Source organism: Neodiprion lecontei, chromosome 3 (assembly GCF_021901455.1).
Source record: "Neodiprion lecontei isolate iyNeoLeco1 chromosome 3, iyNeoLeco1.1, whole genome shotgun sequence".
In the NCBI taxonomy this organism is placed as follows: domain Eukaryota; kingdom Metazoa; phylum Arthropoda; class Insecta; order Hymenoptera; family Diprionidae; genus Neodiprion; species Neodiprion lecontei.
The window spans coordinates 12359562-12370390 of NC_060262.1; the positions used below are offsets into that span (position 1 = coordinate 12359562).

General features: G+C 40.2%; 2 long non-coding RNA genes across 5 annotated transcripts; one reads left to right on the top strand and one right to left on the bottom strand.

Moving 5' to 3' along the window:
- Positions 1–916: 916 nt before the first annotated feature.
- On the bottom strand, positions 917–9728 carry LOC124293729. Of its 3 annotated transcripts, none has more exons than XR_006903607.1 (3): positions 9595–9728; positions 7339–7343; positions 917–928 (listed from the first exon to the last, which is right to left on the bottom strand). It is a non-coding gene; the product is annotated as an uncharacterized LOC124293729 (long non-coding RNA). The 3 variants fall into 3 exon arrangements; XR_006903608.1 differs by having other exon boundaries at positions 9561–9695; XR_006903609.1 differs by lacking the exon at positions 9595–9728 and adding an exon at positions 9447–9560.
- On the top strand, positions 9646–10593 carry LOC124293728. Of its 2 annotated transcripts, none has more exons than XR_006903605.1 (3): positions 9646–9799; positions 10044–10280; positions 10360–10593. It is a non-coding gene; the product is annotated as an uncharacterized LOC124293728 (long non-coding RNA). The 2 variants fall into 2 exon arrangements; XR_006903606.1 differs by having other exon boundaries at positions 9658–9803.
- The last annotated feature ends 236 nt before the right edge of the window (positions 10594–10829 follow it).

A 10829-nucleotide genomic window follows, 5' to 3' on the forward strand; every position in this document is an offset into this window, starting at 1 on the left:
ATCGATGATGATTTTAGCAGGTATGCCGATGCCGAAAAGAATTCTGATTGTTCAGAAAGTACGACAACTGATACTGACACTACAACTGGTCTAGCTGAAGATTCCTATGCATTAGATTATTATGTCGAAGAACCCTCCAAGAAAAGACGTAAATCGTACCAACAAAGATTCAAGGACAGCTGGCGACACGGTTTTCCATGGTTGGAAAAAAAGTCGGACAAATCGTTCTGCACGGCGTGTCTCAAAACGATTAATGGTGGGTTCACTCACTTAAAACGACATGAGGTTACTGATTTTCATATAGGAAATATGAGAAAAGCTGAGAGGACGGTCAAGATTAGTGAGCATTTTAACGTCGAAAAAAAACAACAGGAGAAACTGGTTAAATCGGCTGAATTGAAGCTCACGATGTTTTTGCACGAACACAATTTGCCGTTCCTCTTAATGGATCATTTGCCGAAGCTGGTTGCGTCTGTATGCCCGGATTCGAAAATAGCAAAAGCGATAAAATGCTGCCGAACAAAAGCTACGAACTTAACAAAAGACGTGATCGCCAAGGAACAGATATCAGTCATTTCGGAAAAGTTAAAAAATTGTGTTTTTTCGATAATAATCGACGAAACTACCGATATCAACACAGAAAAATCACTTGCTATCGTAGTGAGATTTTACGATAATGACGAATGCAAGGATAGGTTTTTGGGGCTGATAAAAGTACAATCCTGCACTGCGAATGATATCTTTACCGCAATCTGCAATTTTTTCAAAGAGAAGAACATTCCGGTGACAAATATGATCGGTTTGGCGGCTGATAACGTATCTGTAATGATGGGAAATATCAACGGAGTACAAGCCCGCTTCAAAGCAATAATACCACATCTGTTCGTCCTTGGATGCGTTTGTCATTCATTTCATCTGTGCTCTTCAGCTGCAGCTAAAAAGTTGCCAAGAAGTTTAGAAGATTTGATACGAGCAGTCTATTCTTACTTCTCGCACAGCAGCAATCGATCTGGAAGATTACAAGAGTTTCAGATATTCGTAGAACTGAAACCTCGCAAACTGTTGCACCCGAGTGCAACGCGGTGGTTGTCTCTTCAAGTAAGTGCGTTACATCGGTTGTGATCAGGAGTGTGCATGTAATTTTGCATTGTCACGACTGCTTATTTGTTTACTTCTGTACTTTCTCAACCTCAAACTTGGCATTTTTTTCTTCAATCCAGGCTGCTGTTGATCGGGTGTTACAGAATTGGGAAGCTTTGATCCTTTTTTTCACGCACGAGTGCTTTGAAGATGACTTGCCTGCAACGCAAGCGATTTTGAATCAATTAAAAAATCCCATTTTCAAAGTATATTATACTTTTCTCTCTTACATTCTCGAAAGGGTAAATCGATTGAACCGAGAGTTTCAAGCGGAGAAACCGCAACTACATCTTCTTTTGAAAAGAGTTTCCGATTTGTTCCGAAACATTTTGAGGAATTACGTGAAAAAGGAATATCTGGATCGTGTTCCGATTAAAAACATTGAAGTCACTGATCCACGAAATTTCATTGCATTGGAGAAAATATATTTCGGAGCAAAAGCTGAAATATTAATGTCAAACGAAAATATCGATCGAAACGAATTGCGCAACTTCAGAGTGCATGCTTTGGGGTTTTATGTGATGCTCGCGGAACAGATCAAACGAAGGTTTAATTTCGATGACCCGGTTTTACCTTTTGTAAGCTATTTCAATCCGCGCATAGTGTTATCTGGAGAGATTAGCAGTATTGCCACACAAGCACTCAAGTTTTTCCCACACCTCGTGGATGACATAGAAAAATTGAATAGTGAGTGGCGACTTTTATCCGATTTGGAAGAAATGGAAGCCCAAAAAAATCTTCCCATCGAAGATTTTTGGACAAATATTTTCAAGTTGAACTTTCGATTGGACATTCCAATGTTCCCGAACTTGACAAAATTAGTTAAGGGGATACTCTGTTTGCCACATTCTTCGGCGGCAGCTGAAAGAGTTTTTTCCCAACTTAACTCGATAAAGAGTAAAATACGAAATCGCCTTCATGTCGGCACGTGCGAAAGCATTCTCCATGCTAAAGAGGCGTTGAGCAATAATTTGTGTTACACGTGGGAGCCTCAATCCTCACTGATATCAAAATTAAAATAATTATTTCCGTTTCTATTTCTATCACTTGGGGTGAAACGTTTTTAGCTCTTCCATATTAATACTTGTTTTTCAACTTTCCAGCTCTGTTCTGTCTCATCAATCATCACGTTTCCATTACAGACACTGACAATAAAGTATGTGAAGAAATAAAGTAATAAAAACCACGTTTTATTAATATTCGTTATTTATTTGTCAAAAAATTGATCGCCAAACCGCATGATCATAAATATGTACGTGATATAGCTTTTTCTGGTTCCAAAAACGAAAGTTCAGTAATCAGTGGTCGCTTCCGAGTTTTCCCCTTTTTCCCTTTTTTTAAATACAATGCTGAATATAAATGAATTATTATTTTTGTAGCAATTAAAGAGTTGTAACCGTTCTCATTTCTCATATTACCAACTTATCTTCACCCATGGATAAAAAAAAAAAAGTTAGTTGAGAGGTTCGAACACTGAACCTTCGCGTCGTGAGTGAGTAGTATAGGAAAGGGGGTTCTGAGTACAAACACCTTCTTTACCGACCGAGCCGCTCCGCGCAGCCCAGACGCAAACCCTTTTCCGCGATGACCTCACAGTCCGCCGTACTGGCTTGCGACATTCTCCCCAGACTCAAACCCTTTTCCGCGATGACGTCACAGTCTGCCGTACCGGCTTGAGGGCGCAGCAGGGGCGAGAACTTTTTTACCGTGCCGCATTCCTTTCCCACGTTATCAACCACGTGACATTCCAAAATTCATAGTTCCGAGAATTGTTTTTTATCCACTCGGATATCGCTGATGTGTAACATCAACCACCCCCACATTCCTTTCCCACCTTATCAACCACGTGACATTCCAAAATTAATGGTTCTGAGAATTGTTTTTCACTTATTCGGATGTCGGTTTGATATCAACCACGTGACATTTTTTGGCTTGTAACTGCCGTGTGAACTCAACGATGAATTTTGAACGGGTTCAGTCAAGACCAGAGTGCAAGGTCGACCGATAGCCGCGGTACATTCAAAGCCATGGATCTGCGGTGTTGGGTTACTATCGCTCTGGGAATGCCAAAAGGTGCGCGCGCATACACAAACATACGTACAGCTGCCTTATAAAAAGGACGCTCATCACTGCAAACGATCATTAAGTCACAACTTGTCAAGTATACGTGAGGAAAAAGCTCAAGATGGAATCCGCGAAGTGTTTGAGATTGATCGATATTATGGAAACGGCGTTCAAGATTTTATCGGAAAACTCGTCGCCGGCAGAAATTGCAAAATGGATTCGATTCGGAACCCAAAATATCAGGCTTCTGAACAAAATATTGCGAAAGGCTTCATCGATTGGAGAAAAGATGAGAATTTTGACTACAATTGGAATTCTGAAATCGTTGACAGTCAAATTTGAACAATTTCAAAAAGTGGGTGACGGATTACGAAGCCGACGAAGAAGCGATCGAGTACGGTGGGAAGATTTGGAATCAGCTTTCGAGAGGAGAATTCGAACTGGATCCATCGTCAATTTGAAGCATAAAGATGTGGAGAGATTTCTAGAAGACGCAAAGGTACTAGCTGTGACGAGACTAAAAAACGCTCTGAAGAAAGACAGGAGCTTGAAAGCCAACGTTATCCTGGCTTGTAAATTTGAAGTTAGAAAAGATGATCGCATGGTGGAAGAGATCAAATTTTTTAATACGAGAAATGAAATCATCCTCCAGACAACGGATATCAACGAATGGTTCATCGAAAACGCGACGGAGCGTTTGTTGAAAAAGGTGGAAGATTTCCAGGAAAAGGATTCAGGCTGGTCGCTGACTGAAATAATCAATTTGACTGTGAATATCAACAAGTACGTGCCACTACGAGGCGGTGTCTTCACATACACACCACTACCCAAAGATATTCAAGATAAGAAGGCTGTAGTAAACATAAGAAACAACGACTCTTACTGCTTTCTTTGGTCGGTCACCGCAGCTCTGTTCCCAGCCGACAACAACAATCCCAGTAAAATTACATCATATCCGCAGTTCAGCTCAGTGCTACAATACGACGGTTTGCATTTTCCAATGTCTTTAGACCAGATTCCAAAATTTGAGAAACTTAACAAACTTTCAATCAACGTTTATGGTATAGATAGTACGGAAAAACAAAAGCGCAGTGAAATCGTACCCATTTATTTGAGCCGAAACAAGTCTGACAAACCTGTAATTCATCTTTTAGCGATAGAAACTGAAATCACTGACGATGACGATGATGATGATGTCGATATGGAAAATTATGAAAAAAATAGAATCTTTCATTTTACTTGTATTCGAAATCTGTCTCGATTAACAAGATCTCAAATTTATAAGCATAAATGTCGTACCTGGTTGTGCGATAGGTGTCTGTCTCATTTTAATTTCGAAAGATGTTTGTTGAAGCACTGAGCTGATTGCATGAATTTAAACAAAACCAAAGTTATTCTACCTACAGATGAGGAAAAAATACTCAAATTCAAAAATTTCAAGCACAAAGAAACCGTTCCATTCTGCATTTACGCGGATCTCGAATGTTTACTGGAACCTACGCTCAAAAAGATGGGTACAAGAACAATTTATCAGAAGCATCTTCCGTATAGTATAGCTTACTATCTACATTGTGCGTTTGACGATTCGCTTTCAAATTTCATAATTAATCGTGGAGAGACTTGCGTTCAATGGTTTGTGAATGAGTTAGCGGAATTGGCACATTCGTTACAAGTTTATTTCAAAACTGTTGTACCGATGGAACCGCTCAATTTCAATCAAATCAACGAATTTCACTCAACAACAGTGTGTCACATTTGTGAAAAACCGTTTACATTCACAGACGTGAAACATCGTGATCACTGCCATTTCACGGGAAAGTACCGTGGTGCTGCTCACCGAGGTTGCAATCTAAATTACCAAAATTCGCACACTATCCCAGTGATATTCCACAATCTGTCGGGTTACGATTCACATTTTCTGATCAAAGCACTGGCTACATCGTTCGAGGGCACAACTGAGCTTCTACCCGTAAACAAAGAAAAGTACATTTCATTTACAAAATTCGTTAAGGGAACGGATATAAACTTTAGATTCGTAGATTCGTACCGTTTCATGCCCAGTAGTCTTGAGAAATTAGCAACGTATCTCGGTGATGATCAGAAATCAATCACACGAAAATTTTATCGTAGCTCAGATAAATTTCAGTTATTGACCAGAAAAGGAGTGTTCCCGTACGAATACATAGACAGTTGGGAGAAGCTCGAGGACACACGGTTACCATCCAAACAACAATTCTACTCAAAATTAAATGATCGGGATATATCAGACGACGACTATGCACATGCATGTAAAGTTTGGCAAACTTTTAACGTTCAAACTTTGGGAGAGTATTCGGACTTGTATTTACAGACGGACGTGTTTTTACTGGCTGACGTTTTTCAAAATTTTCGACAGAATTGTTGGACGACGTACAAACTGGACCCGTTACATTACTACACAGCGCCCGGTCTGTCGTTTGATGCGATGTTAAAATGTACAGGCATCGAACTCGAGCTTCTCACCGACATAGACATGGTTATGTTTATCGAAAAGGGTATTCGTGGTGGTGTATCACAGTGTTCGAACAGATACGCAAAGGCCAACAATAGATATATGGGAGAGGAATTCGATCCTGAGGTCGAAGAATCTTATCTCATGTACTTTGACGTTAATAATTTGTACGGTGCTGCTATGAGCTTTGCTCTGCCATACAGTTCCTTCGAATGGTTATCAGACTTCGGACAATGCGACGTTCTTACCATCTCGGACGATGCGGAGTTTGGTTACATACTGGAGGTGGATTTGGAATATCCTGAGGAACTGCATGAAATTCATAAGGATTTACCACTGTGTCCGGAGCACTATATACCTCCGATCTCGAATAGTAAGCAACCGAAATTGACGCCCACGCTACTTTCCAAGAAAAACTACGTTGTTCACTACAGGGTTTTGAAACAATGCTTACAATTAGGCTTAAAATTACTCAAAATACACAGAGTTCTCAAATTCAGACAAACCCCGTGGCTCAAAAAATACATAGATTTGAATACCGATTTGCGCAAAAAATCTCAGAACGAATTCGAGAAAAATTTTTACAAACTGACAAACAACGCAGTTTTTGGCAAAACAATGGAAAATGTTAGGAAGTATAGAGATGTCAGACTGATCACGAAATGGGATGGAAGATACGGTGCTAGAGCTACCATAGCCAAACCCAATTTTCACAGCTGCACCGTTTTCGACAAAGATATAATTATCGTTGAAATGAGTAAGACGAAAGTCAAGTTGAATAAACCATTGTATGCAGGTTTCTCCATCATGGATCTGGCTAAAACATATATCTACGATTTTCATTACAATTACATTAAGCAGAAATTCGGCAACCGAGCAAAATTAATGTATACGGATACCGACAGTTTGATTTACGTACAATTTTACCGTCCCCGACATATACGAACATATAAAGGAGGACTTGCACAAATTCGACACGTCGGATTATCCGCTTGACAACGTTTACGGAATGCCTCTAGCGAACAAAAAAGTTCTCGGCTTGATGAAAGATGAGAATAATGGAAAAATAATGCTGGAATTTGTAGGGTTAAGAGCTAAACTGTACGCATTCCGAGTCTTCGGAGATGAGAAAGACAATAAACGTGCCAAAGGTGTCAAAGGATCAGCGTTGAGAAAAATAACTTTCAACGATTATTTGGAATGTGTTTTGAACCGTGAAAATCTATCCTCAAATCAGCATTTGATATTGAGTCGAAAGCACGAGGTATACACCGTAGAACAGCAGAAAGTAGCACTGAGCTGGAATGACGACAAGCGGATCGTGTTTCAAAATACAACCGACACGCTTCCGTGGGGCTACAAGCCTACACCTTAGCTTTGTAATTTATAACTGTACCATGTCTGTCGATTGTCTAAAAAATAAAGACGCATACTTGTTGTGTGTGTCGGATATAAAATAAAGAGGGACATACGTTTTTACAAAGAAATTCGTTTATTCTGGGGGAACGTTATATAAGCGAAAAGTGAAAACTTCATCGCCAGTCTGAAGCTGTTCTTCTTGCAAATGAGAAGTGCTCTGGAACAACAACGTGAATTGAAGAAACGACCAGAACTGCTCCTCAAGAATATTGGAGAAGTAAAACATCTGCTGAAAATCAGATCTGACCTCAATCAACTCACAAGAGATTTCGAGCACATACAACTCGACCGTAACGATCATGGACTTTTCAAAATTGAACGAAGTCGCTCGCCTGGGACACTTCTGCCCTTGAAAAAGCTTTCGGACCTCGAAGTATACTTCGAATACCGGGTCAGTGGCGTTCGTCGGGTTAAAACGAAATTTGGAGACAAAATCGTTATGGACTTGGATGACTCTTTCACGATTTTTCTGCCCAACTGACTGACCAAGGCCCTCCACGAAAATGAAGATTTGTTCCAGAAGGTGACGACAGCCAGTAAGGAGATACGGTTGCATCTACGCTATCTTGGCGGACTGTACGGTCAACTTGAATTCGTATACGTATAATCTGAGTATCGCATTCAAATATCCAATGTTCTGTGTAAGTCTTACGTTCAATAAACAAAAAAAAGATTGAAATTATGAATATTTTTTCATTCATCCATCTTGTATACATTTGATCCTACGTACGTTTTGTACCTTGTAATTGTATCTAGAATTAAGTCTCAAAATCTAAGAAAATGCTACTCCGAACACCACTAAGCAACGATGGAGGGTTTCGAGCTGCGTCATGTAATGTAAACTCTACGATGAGTATTTGGACGGGTTCAGACAAGACCAGAGTTCAAGGTCGGCCGATAGCTGCGGTACATTCAGAGCCAAGGATCTGCGGTGTTGGGTTACTATCGCTCTAGGAATGCAAAACATAACTCGGTTTGAGTACAGCTCGGTCAAGGATGGAGAGCAAGGTCGAATCTTACATAAGCTTTGTATTGAAAAAAATTCTCTCTTAAGAGCTAAGGTGAAGGTATAAAATTATTTCATGAATATTCTTTAAAAAAAACAGTTTTATTACATCTGTCGCGAACAGAAATAATAAAATAATGTACAACTCAGTCATAACAAAATTTAATATGGAAGGTTTAGGTAATAAGCAGGGATGTTTTAAATATATCGTTCTGAGGAGAGCCCCCATCACGGCTGAAACGTAAACACAAAAAAAGTGTTTTGGTGTTCACGACCTTCATATCCAAGAATAATATTATTCAACAATTCACCAAGGTCAAGAAAAATCGTCTTCTTCACTATTTCAGAATTTCCGAATTCCCTGGCTTTTACGGGTCTCAAGATTTTTAAAGTTACAGCATTGTTCGGCTCTGCGGGATCTGCGACATTGCACAGTCTCTTGTTCCGTACATTACGCTTCGACTGCCATGACTTTGACGTTGATATAAGCTGAACTTTGTATAACTTTTTTGACTCGCATATATCATGTAAGACTGACGAGTCTGCATCGGATGCGTTGATCTTATATATATATAAGCCGATAGATCGCAAGAATTTGGAAACGGTGCGCACTGCGTTCTGCGCATATCGGAAAGACAAATGACGTCAGAGATGTGGTGCGCACTGCGTTCTGCGCATCTCGGAGTGAAAAAATGACGTCAGAGACGACTGGGTCCACCCTTTATCCGACCCGCCATCCCTAAATTTTTGAGTTTTATTGCTCTCCCGCCGTCTCTGACGTCATTTTTCCCTCCGAGATGCGCAGAACGCAGTGCGCACCGTTTCCAAATTCTTGCGATTTATCGGCCTATATATATATATATAAGCTCAACGCATCCGATGCAGACTCGTCAGTCTTACACGATACGTGCAAGTCAAAAAAGTTATATAAAGTTCAGCTTATATCAACGTCAAAGTCATGGCAGTCGAAGCGTAATATACGGAACAAGAGACTATGCAACGTCGCAGATCCCGCAGAGCAGAACAATGCTGTAACTTTAAAAATCTTGAGACGAAAATTCAGCGTGTTGCAAAAACAAATCGACAACCTCGATCAAATGATCAAAGCTTTTGAGCTCACCACGGAGAAAGCCTTGGATACCTTTTACACAGACTTTGAAACAGGCAGAGACCTGTCAATTCGAAACGCTGATAACATTTCCAAATTGGACACCCGACTAAGAGCGTTGGGATATGATCGAGGAAAAGCAAGCACTGGTGACGGAACTGCATAAGCCTGCACGCCGGAATTACCCGCGTCGTCGTGTAGACGTGCGCGGCATCGACGAGACCTGTAGCGCGATTCTGTAACTCGTTATGCTGTCGTTATGGACTCATAACGACAAGTTTCGTTATGCTACCGACCGCGTCGCTATTATAACGACAAATGCGATTCCGTACACTATTCTTAGCGAGTTTTGTCGTTATTAGTAACGAAAAGTGTCGTTATGATGTCGTTACGGTGTGAGCGGATAGCGAGGCTCAGAGACCCCCTCGGTACGCTATAACGACGATTATAACGACACTTTGCACACGAGCTAGAGGAGTGGTGTGCGTTTCCCATATTTTTCTCGACTCCGAGAAAGTGCTTCGAAAAGTGCTCCGAAAGTGAAAAATAATTACGACGTTTGAAATAACAAGTAAGTAAGTTGACTTTTGCAGTAATTAGGAATTATCAATGCAGATTGACTTCAGAAAAAATTGTAGAATAGATTTCATTATTTTCTAAAAAAGAATAACATAACCTATAAATTGTAGTGTTTCTCCGAAGAACCCACAAAGTTGCTTCCACAAATATAATTATTCATTAATTTCATTAATAATTCATTTCTACTATTAAATCTATTATTTACGCTGTTTCTTTGATTATCTTCAATCTCAAAGGATCATGGCTATCGAATACCTTGCTTGGAATGTATTCGTTCTTGAGGAAAGATTACGTCGACTCGAACGTCGTGTGGAAAGAAGGCGACTGAGAGATGCTCAGAATCCTTTTCAGCTACCACGAGAAGAGTTTCTCAGCCTTTTTCGCCTGCCTCAAGAAGCTGTGATGAATCTTGGTTAACACCTTAAGCGCAGTCAAAGCGAAAATATTTTTCACTGTTCAGCAAAGCAGCATAGGTTCAGTTTGAGTTTTATATACACAATATGCATATTATATTTAGTCTACTTTTTTCTAAATCAACATATTTTCCATCAGGTGATGCTGGATATCCGTTGGAGCCTTGGCTGTTAACACCTCTGGCCAATTTTCCTGAAGATACGCGACAACATCAATATACACAACAACTATGTTGTAAGGCTAGAAGCGTCGTCGAGCGGTTTTTTGGAGTTTTTAAATCTGTATGGAGATGCTTGTCATACCAGCGAGTCTTGATGTACGAACCAGCGTTCGCAGCGAAAATTGTTAATGCGTGTGCAGTACTGCACAACATGAGAGTGCAACTACGATTAAACAATGAAGATGACGAACAACTAGCACCGATAGCTCATCCCGTAGAGAATGATGTTGATCCGATGGATCAAGATGAAGAATACAACAGACGAGGACCACGCGCTTTGGCTCAACGAATTCAACAACAAATTATGAGAGAAAGATTTACCAACTTCCGTGATGCGGAAGAATAGAATACAGAATATGGAATGATGTTTATGGTTAAATTGCCAACA